Consider the following 14,584-nt stretch of genomic DNA (forward strand, 5'->3'; position numbering starts at 1 on the left):
GAGGCGAGGTCACCGGCGTCCGTGCCACCGGCTTCTATGGTGAAGGATACAGGGGCGGCTCTAGGGTTTGATGGGGAATGAGGTTGAAGACGGAGGCTGGGGTTAGGATAGGGGGGGCAGGGTATGTTACGGGCTTATATATGGATGGAAGGGGTTGATCTGAGCCGTTGGATGAGGCGAGATGGAAGGCTCAGATCTTTCTTTTGATGAGGAAACGGCGTCGTTTCTCATTCAGAGTTTGGGGGTCGGTTTGGATAAGACGGGTCGGGTTAGTTTATGGGTATGGGGATGTGATCTAGGCCGTTGATCAATCTGAGATCAACGGCCCAGATCAACCTGTACCAAAACGACGTCGTTTGGATTCTCTAGGCATCAGGTGGTCTGGACCGGGCAGGCCTGGGTTTTGGGCTGTTCGTTTGGGCCAATTTTGTTAAAATTGGCCCAAGTCCAGAAGAATAAAGGGACCCTTTTCTTTTCCTTTTTTTTTTCTTTTATTTATTATTTTTATTTCTTTTCCTTGTTTATTTAAAAACAAAACTAATCAAAAAAAATCAAAAATTAAATACACACTCAATACAATTATTCGCACACACACTAAAATATTTCAAAACAAGTAAAATCAAACAAAACAAAATCACGGACAAGGGTGCATGTTTATGCCTTTCTATTTAAACCATGTTACGGTTCAAATTATGCATGACACATACACATTTTTCAATTTTGTTTTAATAAAGTAAATAAATAAAATGGGCCAAAGTCACAAATAAATCAACAAAGTGCTGCACAGAAATCCAAAAATTGTACAGCATGGCCAATTATTATTTTTTATTTCTTTTTGGAGCGATTGTCGTGCGAAACAAAAATCACGTGCTCACAGGTACAACACAACTAAGGACATATAATAACTCAATAAGGGGAACTGGTCCATTGCTATGTTATTTTTTGTTCTTGATGCCCTGGAGAGTCACTTGCAAGATTGACAGATGACTTGAGAGAATGCTTGATCAATTCTTGAAAGTGCAAGTGATTTTGTTTTACCTTGATTGATGTTAATAATTCATTTGTGACATCACTTTGAGTGATGTAAGCAAGTTAGGTAAAGGGCATTCCCCATAAAATTGACTGCTGCACTGTTTCTGTACTGTAGCATGTGCAGGCAGCAACTTTACAGTTGGAACAGTTGACTTGTATAGTCTCCTCGGGAACTGGTAGTTATATATTCCCTGTTGTTCCTTTGACTCTGAAGAGTTGAATTGTGTCCCTAACTGGAGACTTGTTGATCTTTAAGTTCTTGAGGATGTGTATCAGGTTCCTTATCTGGTTCTTAATAGTAAGTTTGTTAGATCATCAAAATATAATAGGAATACACATATAACCTATAAATTTCTCTATTTTTGATGATGACAAACTTATAATTCAAGTTCCCCCTAAGAACCAGAATGACATTTGCATTTGTCGCCCCTCTGAATCTGTTTCCCATCCTGTTCTCCTTGAATTACCCCCCCCCCCCCTTGGCATCATAAAGAGATCTGTAACAGTCTTTAAGCCAAAAAGAAGTCTAGTTTGAGTTAACTCATGCCACTTATGTACACACAACATGACTAAAAGTAGAGCATAAAAGCAAGGCATATACAACAAAAAGGGAAAAACATCCATTTAACAATTTGAATTTTAAGACAGGGAGCAGATTCAATGTTGCTAACAACCATCCACAATTCAGAACAAAAAGAGAAAACAAGTACCACAACAATCATCATAAACTAAGATAAGAGACCGATACTTAAGACTTGACACTAAAGGGACACTGTCTAGGGAGCATTGGAAGGAGAGGGCTTAGAGGCAGATGCAAGGGTTTGGAGGACTAGATCCATTCGAGCATTCGCCGACATTCTCTCATTGAGCAGTTTCTCCTTCAGGTCCTCCACTTGTTTCTTGAACTCAGCATTATCCTTAGTCAAATGGGCAAACTCTGAGCTTTGAGAACTACTAGAACCAGGTGCCTCCTGAAACTCACTGAGCTGACCCTCAAGAATAGCATTCCTTGCTTTTAACTTCCTGATCTTCTCCGTAGCACTATTCTGAGCATTGATCAGCTGGGATATGGTAGAATTGCTTCCAACTTCTCCAACCTTATCAAGGCGCTCACATTCTTTGAGAGTGGTCTTGGAGAAGGTTTGTTTCCTAGTGCCCACTTTAGCTTGTCCCAGAGGGAACTTGAAGAACTCAAAATCCTTGGTGAGAAGGAACCCATAAGGCAGCCCATGATTACCATCTTTGAATTCTGCCACTTTATGCATGTGTTCAATCATAATCCCAGGCATGTTAATGGTGGCGAAGCCATCCAGCGCTTCTATGAGAACCGGGTCGGCTCTGGATGCCATGGACCTTCTCTCAGCACGAGGGAGCAAAACCTTATTCACCATCTCAAACAGCAATTGGTATACTGGACGGAGAGCCTTCTTGTGTACCCATTCCCCCTGCTTGATGGCCTTATCCTTAACTATATCATTTCTAAAATTTGTAGAGCAGGAGCCTTGAAGAGTAGACAACCCTTCAGCAGGTACATTAAGAATAGACCCCAGCACCGCAGAATCCATCACAAAATCCACCCCATTTACAATCATGCAGATATGGTCATCTTCAACTTTGAAGAAGTCAGCATAGTAGCTACACACTTCCTCCTTATATACTTTGGGAGACTTTCCTATGAACAAGTGTGTCCACTGCTGAAACTCACAAATTTCAACCAATTGTCACATTCTAGCCTCCTCAAAAATGTCAAGGGCAAATGTGCGGCCCCATAGCACCTTTTGATTATTCAATTTTTCTTTCCCAGCACTCTGGGGATCACCAACTGTGGCCTTCTTGGAGAAACCAGGTTCCTCATCGCCATTAACTTTCCTTTTCACAAACTTGCGAGTAGTTTTTCCCTGCTCAACGAACTTTGCAGACACTGTTTTCTCACACATATTCACCAGCATCTTCCATCCCCTTGTTACCAGATTTTTCACCACTTTCTTCAACTATCTTGTCACCAGATTCTTCCACCAAATTTTCAGTAGAGATAACATCATCACTCTTGTTTGGACTCTCAATACTCACAGAAGATTTGTTTTTAGACTTGGAGAGATAGTGCTTTTGTAAGCGCTTGTGATTCAAGGAACCAGGTTCCTTGTCCACTTCATCATCCACAGTGATAACATGCACTACCTTCTCATGCACAACCTTCCCATCCTTTACCAATTTCCTTCTCCTTTGACTGACTTGGCTTTTCTTAAGAGCGGACTCAAGAGCATCCTTCTTTTGCAAACTTATAGAGGGTCGCTTAGGAGTTGGCTCTGGAGTAGCAATTGGTCTACGCTTGCTTGGATAAAGCTAGCAATAGCTATATCATCGAGGTCCGCTTCACTATCCCCATGCTCTTTACCAGATACAGATCTCATCTCAGGCACCACCACAGACAAAGTCTTAGTATAAAAATGACGAGAAGGAGTAAGAACAATACTAACCTGGGGCTCTTGAGAGAACCCATGAGTTGGATCCTCCGAGGAGGGATCAGGTCCGTCATTAGGTACCCCAGTAGTATTGTCCTGTGCCAATTGTTCAACAAGCACAAGCTTTCTACCTTCTACCAAGGTCTTAGACTATTTCCCTTGAGGCTCAGACCTATCCTCACCTCCTTCGATAATAACCCTTTCACCAGTTATAGATATCATGTTTTCTATTGCTTCTTTCTCTTGTAAATCCATGGAAAACGCAGGAAAAGGAGGAGTGTTACCTGTGGACTAAAGATTCGGAACTATCTTTATTAAGTCAACATTATCAGAACCAGCAATTTGGTATACATTTAAGCCTTCGTCCATAGGAAGACTAGAGATTTCCTGATTTCCCTCTTCATCAACTGTACCTTTTTCACCCAGTTTTTCCAGTGAGACAGGAGGAGAACTTTTAGCCACAAACCTTTTAGGAGTTGAGATTTTGCATCTCCGATGAGAACTAGAACTCGATTGGGTAGGAGAGCAGACTGAGTGTGGGGGTGACTCCGCCCTAGGATTTTGACTAGTAGTGATGTTGAGTAAGGAGTCTAACATCTATGTTTTAATTGGTGAGGACTCAATGTGGGTGTTACTTGGAGCACTTGAGGTTTCTTGATTTCAGTCATGGTGAGAAGTGATGAGTTGAAAAGGAAGGATTGGTAGTTTGAAAAGAGAAAGAGGAAGGAAAATTTTGAAGTTTGATGTGAAGAGTTGTGACAGTGATGGATGTATTTAAGATGGATGAGGGATCGGTTAAGAAAAGGCGACAGTTTTGGGAGTCGGGTCGCTTACCAACGGGTGAGATGTTTGGGTTCAAAAGACGTAGAGAAAAGAAACTGACACACTGATGATGTGGCACTATTTTATCCGTTCAAAATTGTGCATGAGAGAACAGAGAAACTACTAACCTGTGTCAGGAGAACCAGGTTCCCTAACGAATCTTGTACGAGTAAGCTTTGCCCTTTTTACCGGCGTGCACTGCATCAACTGCTTATTTACTTTGTAATCATCATGTGTGTCTACCTGTAACGGTATAGAGATGAGTTAGACTTTGCTAGAAAATACTTTTTTGCTAACTTTACTTGGGAATTTCTTTCATATCCAATCATTGAGGGAACAGGTTCTCAGTTGGGTTTTATCAACCGTAGTGCCAAGCGATTTCTTTCAAAATGTTCTCTGCTCAAGGCTTTGGTGAATATATCTGCCATCTGATCTTCTGTGTTGTAAAATCTCATACAAATTAGCCCATATTCAACATTGTCTATGAGGAAGTGGTGACGCACATCAATGTGCTTGGTTCTCTTATCTTAGACTGGATTTTTAGCCATGTTGAGTGCACTTGTATTGTCGTACATGAGGGGCACACAGTCAGAGAACACTCCAAAGTCTTCCAACTGTTGTTTGACCCATAGCAATTGAGCACAGCAAGAAGCAGCTGCTACATATTCCGCTTCAATAGTTGAGAGTGCCACCGAGTTTTGCTTATTTGTACCCCATGAGATTAGATAAGAACCCAGAAAATGTGCCATTCTAGACGTTCGTTTCCTGTCCACCAGATATCCTGCATAATCAGCATCATCATACCCAACAAGATCAAAGTTATCTCCTGAGGCATAGTAGTGAATCAGGTCTTGTATTCCTTTAAGATATCTCAATATTCTTTTGGCAGCCTTCAGATGAGATTCCTTTGGATTAGATTGAAACCTTGCACAGAGACCCGCACTGAACACAATGTCTGATTTGCTTCAGTGAGATACATGAGTGACCCTATAATGCCTCTACACATGGTCTGATTTACAGGGGAACCAGGTTCATCCATGTCTAGACGAGTAGTTGTGGCAATAGAAGTGTCAATGATTTTTGATGTTTCCATGTCAAATCTCTTCAGCAACTCTTTGATGTACTTATGCAGACTTATCATTGTTCCCTTTTGAGATTGTTTCACTTGTAGACCCAAGAAGAAGTTTATTTCTCCCATCATACTCATTTCAAACTCACTTCCCATGAGTTTTGCAAATTCTTCATATAGGGAATCAACTGTTGCTCTAAAAATGATATCATCAACATAGACTTGCACAATGAGCAGATTCCTTCCTCGTTTCTTCAGAAAGAGAGTGTTGTCGATTTTCCCTCTTGTAAAGCCATTTTCTAGAAGGAATTTTGACAACTTTTCATACTAAGCACGGGGAGCCTGCTTTAACCCATACAAGGCCTTGTCGAGTTTAAAAACATGCTCAAGATGCTCATGATTTTCAAATCCAGGAGGTTGTTTGACGAAGACTTCTTCTTTTAGAAAGCCATTCAGAAATGCACTTTTGACATCCATTTGGAACAATGTGAATTCCATATGTGATGCAAAGTCAATAAGAATTCTGATAGCTTCCATTCGAGCGACTGGGCAAAAGTTTCATCATAGTCAATCCGTTATTCCTTATTGTAGCCTACGCCTACAAGCCTTGCCTTGTTTCTTGTTGTGTTTCCAAACACATCAAGCTTGTTCCTAAATACCCACCTAGTTCCGATAACGGTTCGATATGCATATCGAAGAACCAGGTGCCATACCTTGTTCCTCTCAAATTCATGGAGATCCTCCTGCATGGCTGTAATCCAGTCTGTATCTTTCAATGCCTACTTGATATTTTATAGCTCTATTTGAGAGAGAAAAGCTGAGAAGGCAAGAGTTTCTGGTCTTTGATCTGGTTTGAATTCCTGAATCAAGAAGAGTGATTATGTTATCAAGGGGGTAAGAACTTTTGTGTTTCCAGTTAGACACCTGAACCTCGTTGTAGGAAGGTCCAGGTATTTCTGCCTGTGAACCTTGATTGTTTCTCATCTCAACGTGTGGGGTCCCTTGAACAACATCGACAAAATTGTTTTCAGCTTCTGTTGTTGTGATTGAGGGACCAGGTTCCTCTCCATCAGTTGGAGATATGGTTGCACCATCCTCATTTGATTCCTCAACGTGGCTTATCATATCAGCCTTTCTATTTGCCATGTGAATGATTTCACTAGGGACAAGTGACTGTTCTCCGTCTTGATCATTCTTATCATTTAAATCCTTTCCACATGGGTCATGAGATTCATTGAAGATCACATAAATGTTTTCCTCAACACATTGAGTTCTTTTGCTATATACTTTGTAGACTTTTCTCTGTGATGAATAGCCTAGAAATATTCCCTCATCGCTTTTGGCATCAAATTTTCTAAGTGCTTCCGTCCCATTGTTGAGGACAAAACATTTGCAACCAAATATTTTCAAATGCGTCAGCTTGGGCTTCCTTCCGTTCAGCAGTTCATACGGCGTCTTGTTCAGAAGGGATTTGATCATGCCCTTGTTCACCAAGTAGCATGCAGCATTGACGGATTCTGCCCAGAACCCTTTTGCAATGCCACTGTCAATCAACATTGTTCTTGTCATGTCTTAAGGCATTTTATTCTGCCTTTCCACAACACCATTTTGTTGAGGTGTTCTTGGAGCTGAGAAGTTGTGAGTGACACCATTTTTAGCACAGAATTTGTCGAATTTTGCATTGTCAAATTCTATCCCATGGTCAGATCGGATACATGCTACATTAAGGAACTTGGATCTTCTTCACAAATGCCACAAACACTTGAAAGGTTTCATCCTTGGTTCTAAGAAATAGAGTCCAAGTGAATCTGGAATAGTCATCCATTATGACAAATATGTACCTCTTTCCTCCTCTACTTAGCACCCTCATAGGTCCACATAGATCCATATTGAGGAGATCAAGTAGCCTTGAAGTACTAATGTTGTGACCAAAATACTCACGCAAGTGTACGCGATCGACAAGTAATATAGTAGTAAGTAAAGTATCGTTCCCACGAGGAATTGTGATCAACTTATCGACTGATGTAGACTCAAACAATTATCAATTCAAGCTAAATTATCACAAAATATATAAAGAACCAATTTGCAATTTACTTAGTAATTAAACAATAATTCAATACAAAATTACTACACCAATTACACAATATTTTGATAACAATTTGGGTAAAGAAATTCCAGGGTCATGGACTTGCTAGAGATCATGCTACTATTTTAGCTTAAGATTGATTTATTGAATTATCTGGGTTATTGATTATAGGGTTAATAATATTCATAAGAATCTTTCGAGTTCTTATGCATCTATTCAAGTTAAACTAATACCTATATGTCTATGGTATTAATATTAGCAAGAATGCATTTACAACTCCTATTTTTCAACCAAGTAAGGCAATTAAGTATAGTTCTATCTTAATTGCGAATCTTTCACCCGATGCCCAGGATTCGGATCTTGCTCTATTTGATTCTATATGCAATCAAGAATTTCCTTTTTCAAGTTTAACTCAAGATTCATAAATAATATTTCACTGTTAGCTACGCAGTAAAATAATTAGAAGCAGAATCAAATAAACAACCCATAACGATAGATTCAAGATCTTCAATCTAAGCTTCAAACAACATAATTATCTAACATCCATGACCCAAGAATACTAGAGTTTTTAGCTACTCATAATCATACAAAAATCAACAATAAAAGTTTTAAACATAATATTAACAAGAAAATAGAAGAAAGTTTAGAAGAACTCTTTGAATCCTTGCTCCAAGATGTTGTTCTTCTTCTCCTTTCTTAGCTCCAAGATGAAACTCCTCCTTCTTCTATGGCTTTTTCTCCCTCAAAATCTCATCTATATCTCAATAATGGAGCTTTACTTTATGTAAGTTGAGTGGATCCCCTCAGATTTCCCATTTCCCCCCAAATAATTGATTTCCCGGACTGGACTAGCATGGGAGCGCATGACCAGCGCATGACCCGCGCTAGTGGGGTTTCTTTCTGTCCAAATCACTGAACTAGCGCGGGAGCGCATGACCCGCACTAGTGGGGTTTTCTCTTGTTAAGATGTTGCTGCTCAACTTTTCGTCATTTGACTCCATTTTTCACTTGATTACCATCATAAATCCTCATTTATTTATTGAACTCCTGTGAGACATTAAAGTCATGATTAGAGCCAATTTTTGCATTATTTGAACATTTACAATAGTAAACCATCCTTAAGTTGAGCTAAAACATAGGCTATATTAAACAATTTAGCCTATTATCAACACCCCACACTTAGCTTATTGCTAGTCCTCGAGCAATCCATTATATTCTTTTTAGAGATTTCTTTACTCAACCATTTCCCCTCACGCATTACACCTAGAACATTGTACATATATTACGCCTAGCAGTAAACAATCCTAGCCTCAAAGTCAACTCTCAAGTGCCATGCAATATATACACTTCCTCAAAGTACTCTACACAGAAATCAAGACTTGGCATGATGGAAGGCCTAGGAGTATCGTGGGAGCACGAGGGTGCATGTGGAAGAGTGGCCAAGACAATGCCAAGAACACGTCAGGCCATGGAAGCACAATCTTGCGCTATGGAAGGTTCTAGAAGGTTCCGAAGTGAGTCTTTCAAAATTTGCTTTTCTCTTTTCTTTTTCTTTTAGATGATGACAAACGAACTGAATCTTTCCCCTATCTCTAAAGGGGTTCGACTCAATACTCTTGTGTGTATCCTTTGGCCACCAATCTAGCATTCAACCCCTCAACAGCTCCATCAGCTTTTTGTTGACTTTATTGACCCCGTTGGGTATGGCTCGTAGTAAACCTCTGTAAGATAAGGAGGATCTTCTTTTCGATCTGGTAGGAGGGGAAACAGAACAGAGCTTTCGATTAAGCATTTGTGTGGGTCTAGCTCTGCTTTCTAAGGGCTTCTTTTCTTAGCTTCACCGGCTGGAACTCCTGCTCTTAAGGATAAACTACGATATTGGCGGATAGACCGTCCACCCAGTGCCGCTACCCACTTCTACTAAGGCTGAGCTTAATAGGAGCAAGAGACTTGGAGGCAACAACTACCTTCTTCGAACCTTTTGGTATGTATTGCCCCCTAACTATAGATCAGATCCACCAGACAAGAAACTCAATTCTGCACTGCTGCTGAGTCGTCGGACTTATCCATTGTAACCCCCTATTTAGACTTTTGGGCCCTTCATCTTTCTGAATCGAGACCCGGCCCGGCTCGCGTCGTTCCAACAAGGGCCCTTCTTCTTTGCAAAAAAGCTTCTGAATTATCATCACATCAGTAGGCGCAGAAAGCAAATCGAACCTTAGAATTCACCCTACCTGTCGATGAAAAAATGGGATTTGAGAGGAGCTGAAAGCCACTTGAGCAGGCACAAGCTGAGTAAACAGAAGTGAGGTCTTTCTAGTTCTTGAACTAGCCTTCCCCAGCTTGAAGTCAAGTGAGGAACTCTTTCTCTTATATAGGCTATTTTGCCTTGAAATCCCATTCTATCCATCTTATTCTTCTGTGTAAGTAAAGACTAGCAGGGCATTCTCTTGCATCAATTCCTCTCTCACTCACGATGAAAGCTAAGAGCTTGCTCGAAGACAGCCTTTACTTTCTAGTTGTAATCTTTCCTATCCTTTAGGCGGGGATAGGTTCATAGGAGGACTTGGTTACATAGGAAGGAAAGGCTTAAACTAGAAGGGATAAGAAAGGGAATTTGCAAGCCTACGGTCGGTATATCTTTGAAAGCTCAGACGGAGAGAATAAACGGACTCCTCGAGGGCTCATGAAGAAGGAGTAGAGACCTAGCTTTCATCTGTCTGTTAAAATGTAATGCTATACCTTTTGTCCTTGAGAATCGACTGGGTATAGCGGGAAAGAGTTTGACGATCTAGTTACCTTGTCTATGAATTTCGCAGGGTTGATGCAACTGGCAGAAAAGGATTCCAACAACAAAACTGCTTCCACAACTACGAAAGGAAAATTTCTATATCTCGCATCTTTTTAGGTTTTTAAACCATCAGGACAGAATGCTTTTAGCGGACAATAGTAGAAGGTAACGAACTAGAGACTCAGAGAGAGATCAGAAGCAAAATTCGGCAAGGCTCTTTTCTTGAATTCAAAAATTCTCCGCCTTTTCTCAGCTTGACACCTACTTTAGAACCATCCTTTTCTAAGTACGACAAAGCTTCCTTGTAAACTTGCTTCTCCGTCACGATTCATATGCCCTCACAATTACATCAACAAAAACTGAGTTCAATCCACCACATTCAATTCATATATTCACATATATCAAGGAAATCACTCACTCTCACAAAAGAGGTCACATGCATGCAATTGGTACCATAAGCTTGCCCTTAATGTAAATCTCTACTAATGTAGGCTAGCTCAATCCAAAATCAATTAGGACTTTTTCATGGTTGTAATGTGGGCTAAGGGACGGGTAGGATGTATTTAGGAATAGTGACTCAACCCCTAAGCACTTTAACACATCACATGAGCAATTTTCAGCATAAATTCGTCAACCCACTTCTCATTTATACACAATATCATCCCACAAATACGCCCTTCTTCTTTAAGCACTCTATTAATTCATTTCCACTAGCTAGAGCAAAACACAATGTAATTATCTTTTTTTCTTGTCACTCAATTTCTGCTAGTGGTGTATTCGTTTACAACATAAGTGCACCTTTCATCCTTTTATTGGTTCCACTCAAAAGTCACCCCACACTTATTTCCTTCTTACTTCTTTTAGCGCTCTTCTCACAATTAAAGTGCTTTAAGAGGTAAAAGGATCAAAACACTGTCAATTAAGAACTAAAGGGTATAGGCTTGTAATGCGGGTGCCAAACAAAAAGTCTGAAGGCTCAAAAGGGTTAACTAGGGACAAATTTTATTTTTAATAAGAAATTAAGCTCAAAAAGGTCAAAGAAATCCTAACATCATTTTTCAAACCGAGTATCACCTCAAATTTCGCTTCAACTCACATACCGGGCAAGTTCTAGACACAAGTACAATACATGGACTACACAAATACTCACCACACATGGCATATGACTCATTCCAGATCGGCTCATCAAGATACCCATTACGAGCATTCAATTCAGTACAAACATACAAATTAAGGCACTTTCAGTGAGATTCAACAATTTAGACTAAGCGTTACACTCTAGGGTCTATTGTATTCAGGTGTGTCAACGCTATGGGTTCACATTTCTATAGCTTATGACTCCTTATTTTAGTCTACAAAATAAAAAAAAATATAAAAACAAAAATTAAAAACTACCTATGCCCGGTTCAAGATAAACCCTTGGAAAAGAACCGCTGCTTAAAGAAAAATCAAGGGGGAATTGTTATACTACCTAAAAATATAAAAAATAAAAACAAAAATCTTTTTGTTGTTTTCTATGGGCTCAGTCCCTCAAGAACTCCTATCTAAAAGAATCCGTCATTGGGCCGAGCCAATATAACTACTAAAAAAATCTATTGAAAATGTTTAAGAACAGACATCAATTACTCCAACAATACTAAATCACCAAAATATTTAAAAACAAAAGTGAAATAGTCACGCAATCCCAAAACATTATATATTGTACCACACTACCAAAACATTCCAACAATCCAAAACAATAGAAACAACCTAAAAATCCATACTAATTACTACCATCCAAAACATTTAAGAACAGTTAAACATATGTTTAAGGGAATCCTCCACCCCACACTTAAAGCGAGACATGTCCCCATGAATTTCATTATAAACAAGAGATGAAGCAAAGATACTTCCCCGAGGAGTCACTTCTGGTCGGAGACAGAACCTGAATCCACATTGCATGCCCGACCAATTGCACGAAGCCAACCTATGAGCCGGCTTTCCGTTTTCTTCTGCTGAACTTGTATTTCATCAACACGTCTCCCCAGAATTGTCACTAATGTTTTAATTTCAGTGATTTCCTGCTCCATGCGGTCTATCCTTTGTCCCCGACCAGCCCTAGACGGTCCTGCTGCATCAAAAGTTTGTGGTTGTGCAGGTTGTGCATCTTTTCCCATCTTCACATCGTCAGCTCCTTCTTGTTGCTCCTCTCCTTCCTCATCATCACTGTCATCAGAATCAACAACAACCAATTCAGCTGGATGTACAACTTCCTTACCTGTGGTGACCATTTTTTCCGTGAAAAGATTGACTTTAGCTAGTCGTCCATCTGCAGCAAGATTGTTTGGTACATTGGCTCGAAGGCACAGTAACATTGACTTGTCGCTTTCGGATTGTAACATTGTAGTTATCATGTTCCGGAAGGTTGGCATAATATTCCCTCACTAGCATTACATTCGCCGTGATTGGCTCCTCGAAGAATATGTCAAGCCCCCGCCTCCTCAACTCGTTTACTATGTTTGGACAATTAATAGCCAAAGCATTTGCATCCATTGCTTGTTCAGGCACTATTGTTTTCTCCTCCTTTTTGTTAAACTTGTCATGTGCCTTGGCTGACACAAACTTTTGACTGTTGAATGGCCTAGTATCAACTGATTTTCTGGGTCGTCCACCAACATTTGTTGTAGCTGGGAATTCGGATGAGGAACTTGATGCTGGGCGTTTACGAGGGGCCATGGTACCTGCAAGCAGTTTAGAGTTAGCCCTATTCACTTGGGTAACCAAACCGGGCTACTTAGACTTCACCACATAGTTGGTTACATCACTTCCTCCAAAGAGGCATTTTTTCAAACACATTATGAGCATGTTGAGTTTCAAGCTTTTTCCAACCCTATGTCACAATGTATTCACCATCAACCAACCCAATCACTACTTTACACCACCATATTCCTAATTTTTCACTTCCTCAACCCAACCAGACATCAAACATATGTTTAAATCTTCTGAAAATGCTAAATTCTAATGTTAAATAAGAAAAATTTAAGAAACTATCCTAAAAATATACAATCTTGACAACCACATAATAATGTTACATAATAAAACTAAACAAGGAAACAATTGAAGACATTATACTAAATATATGCAAGGAAATTGAAAATCAAACAAAAAATAGAAAATTAAAACTATGTTCACAAAAAAAAACGAAATAATCTGAAAAATAAAAAAAAATTAACTAATAAGAAGAAGATGAAGAAGACATACCTTAGAGGAAATGGGGTATGGGGTGAATGAAGAGGTGGGGAGATTTGATGAAGAAGAAGAAGAAGAGAAAGAGTAGGGTTTTTTTCGATTTTGGGGGGGGGGGGGTAGTATTAAGTTAAAGAAGTAAAAAAGGAATTTTAAAACATAGTTACCTGTGACTAGCGCGGGTCGTGCGCTAGTCATGCGCTCCCGCGCTAGTCAGTTTATCCCGAGGCAGACTAAAACTTGATTAGCGCGGGCTATGCTCTAGTTATGCGCACCCGCGCTAATCACTGAAGGTCAGGCAGACAGAAACCCAATTAGCGCGGGCTATGCGCTAGCCATGCGCACCCGCGCTAATCACTAAACGTTTCTCCCTTTTTTTTTCAAATATATAGCCTCTCAAGAAGGCCAAGTTATAAATTCTCATTTACAAACTATATTTACACTACATTTGTGGGTTGCCTCCCACACAGCGCCTGATTTAATGTCGTGGCACGATGCCATATTGCATTATACATCAATTAAATTTACTGAGGTTTTGTGACGTTGAATGTCACCACCCCAATAGTGTTTAATTCGTTGCCCATTTACCAAGAACGTGCCTGTTGAATTAATGTTTCGCAATTCAACTGTTCCATGAGTTACACTTACTACAACAAAAGGGCCTGCCCAACGGGACTTAAGCTTTCCAGGAAAAAGCTTTAGCCTTGAGTTGAACAAGAGAACTTCTTGACCCGGCTCAAACTCACGATGTTGGATGTGTTTGTCGTGCCACTTCTTGGTCTTTTCTTTATATAACTTGGCATTTTCATAAGCATGCAACCGAAACTCATCAAGTTCATTGAGTTGTAGCAGTCTTTTTTCTCCAGCTAAGTCCATATTCATATTTAGCTTTTTGATTTCCCAATAACCTTTATGTTCTATCTCAACAGGCAAATGACATGCTTTTCCATAAACCAATCTGTATGGAGAAGTACCTATTGGAGTCTTGTATGCAGTTCGGTAAGCCCACAATGCATCTTCTAACTTACCGGACCAATCTTTCCTATTTGCGCTCACAGTTTTCTCCAAAATCTGTTTTACCTCCCTGTTTGACACTT

This window comes from Nicotiana tabacum, chromosome 7, assembly GCF_000715075.1.
Source record: "Nicotiana tabacum cultivar K326 chromosome 7, ASM71507v2, whole genome shotgun sequence".
Taxonomy (NCBI): domain Eukaryota; kingdom Viridiplantae; phylum Streptophyta; class Magnoliopsida; order Solanales; family Solanaceae; genus Nicotiana; species Nicotiana tabacum.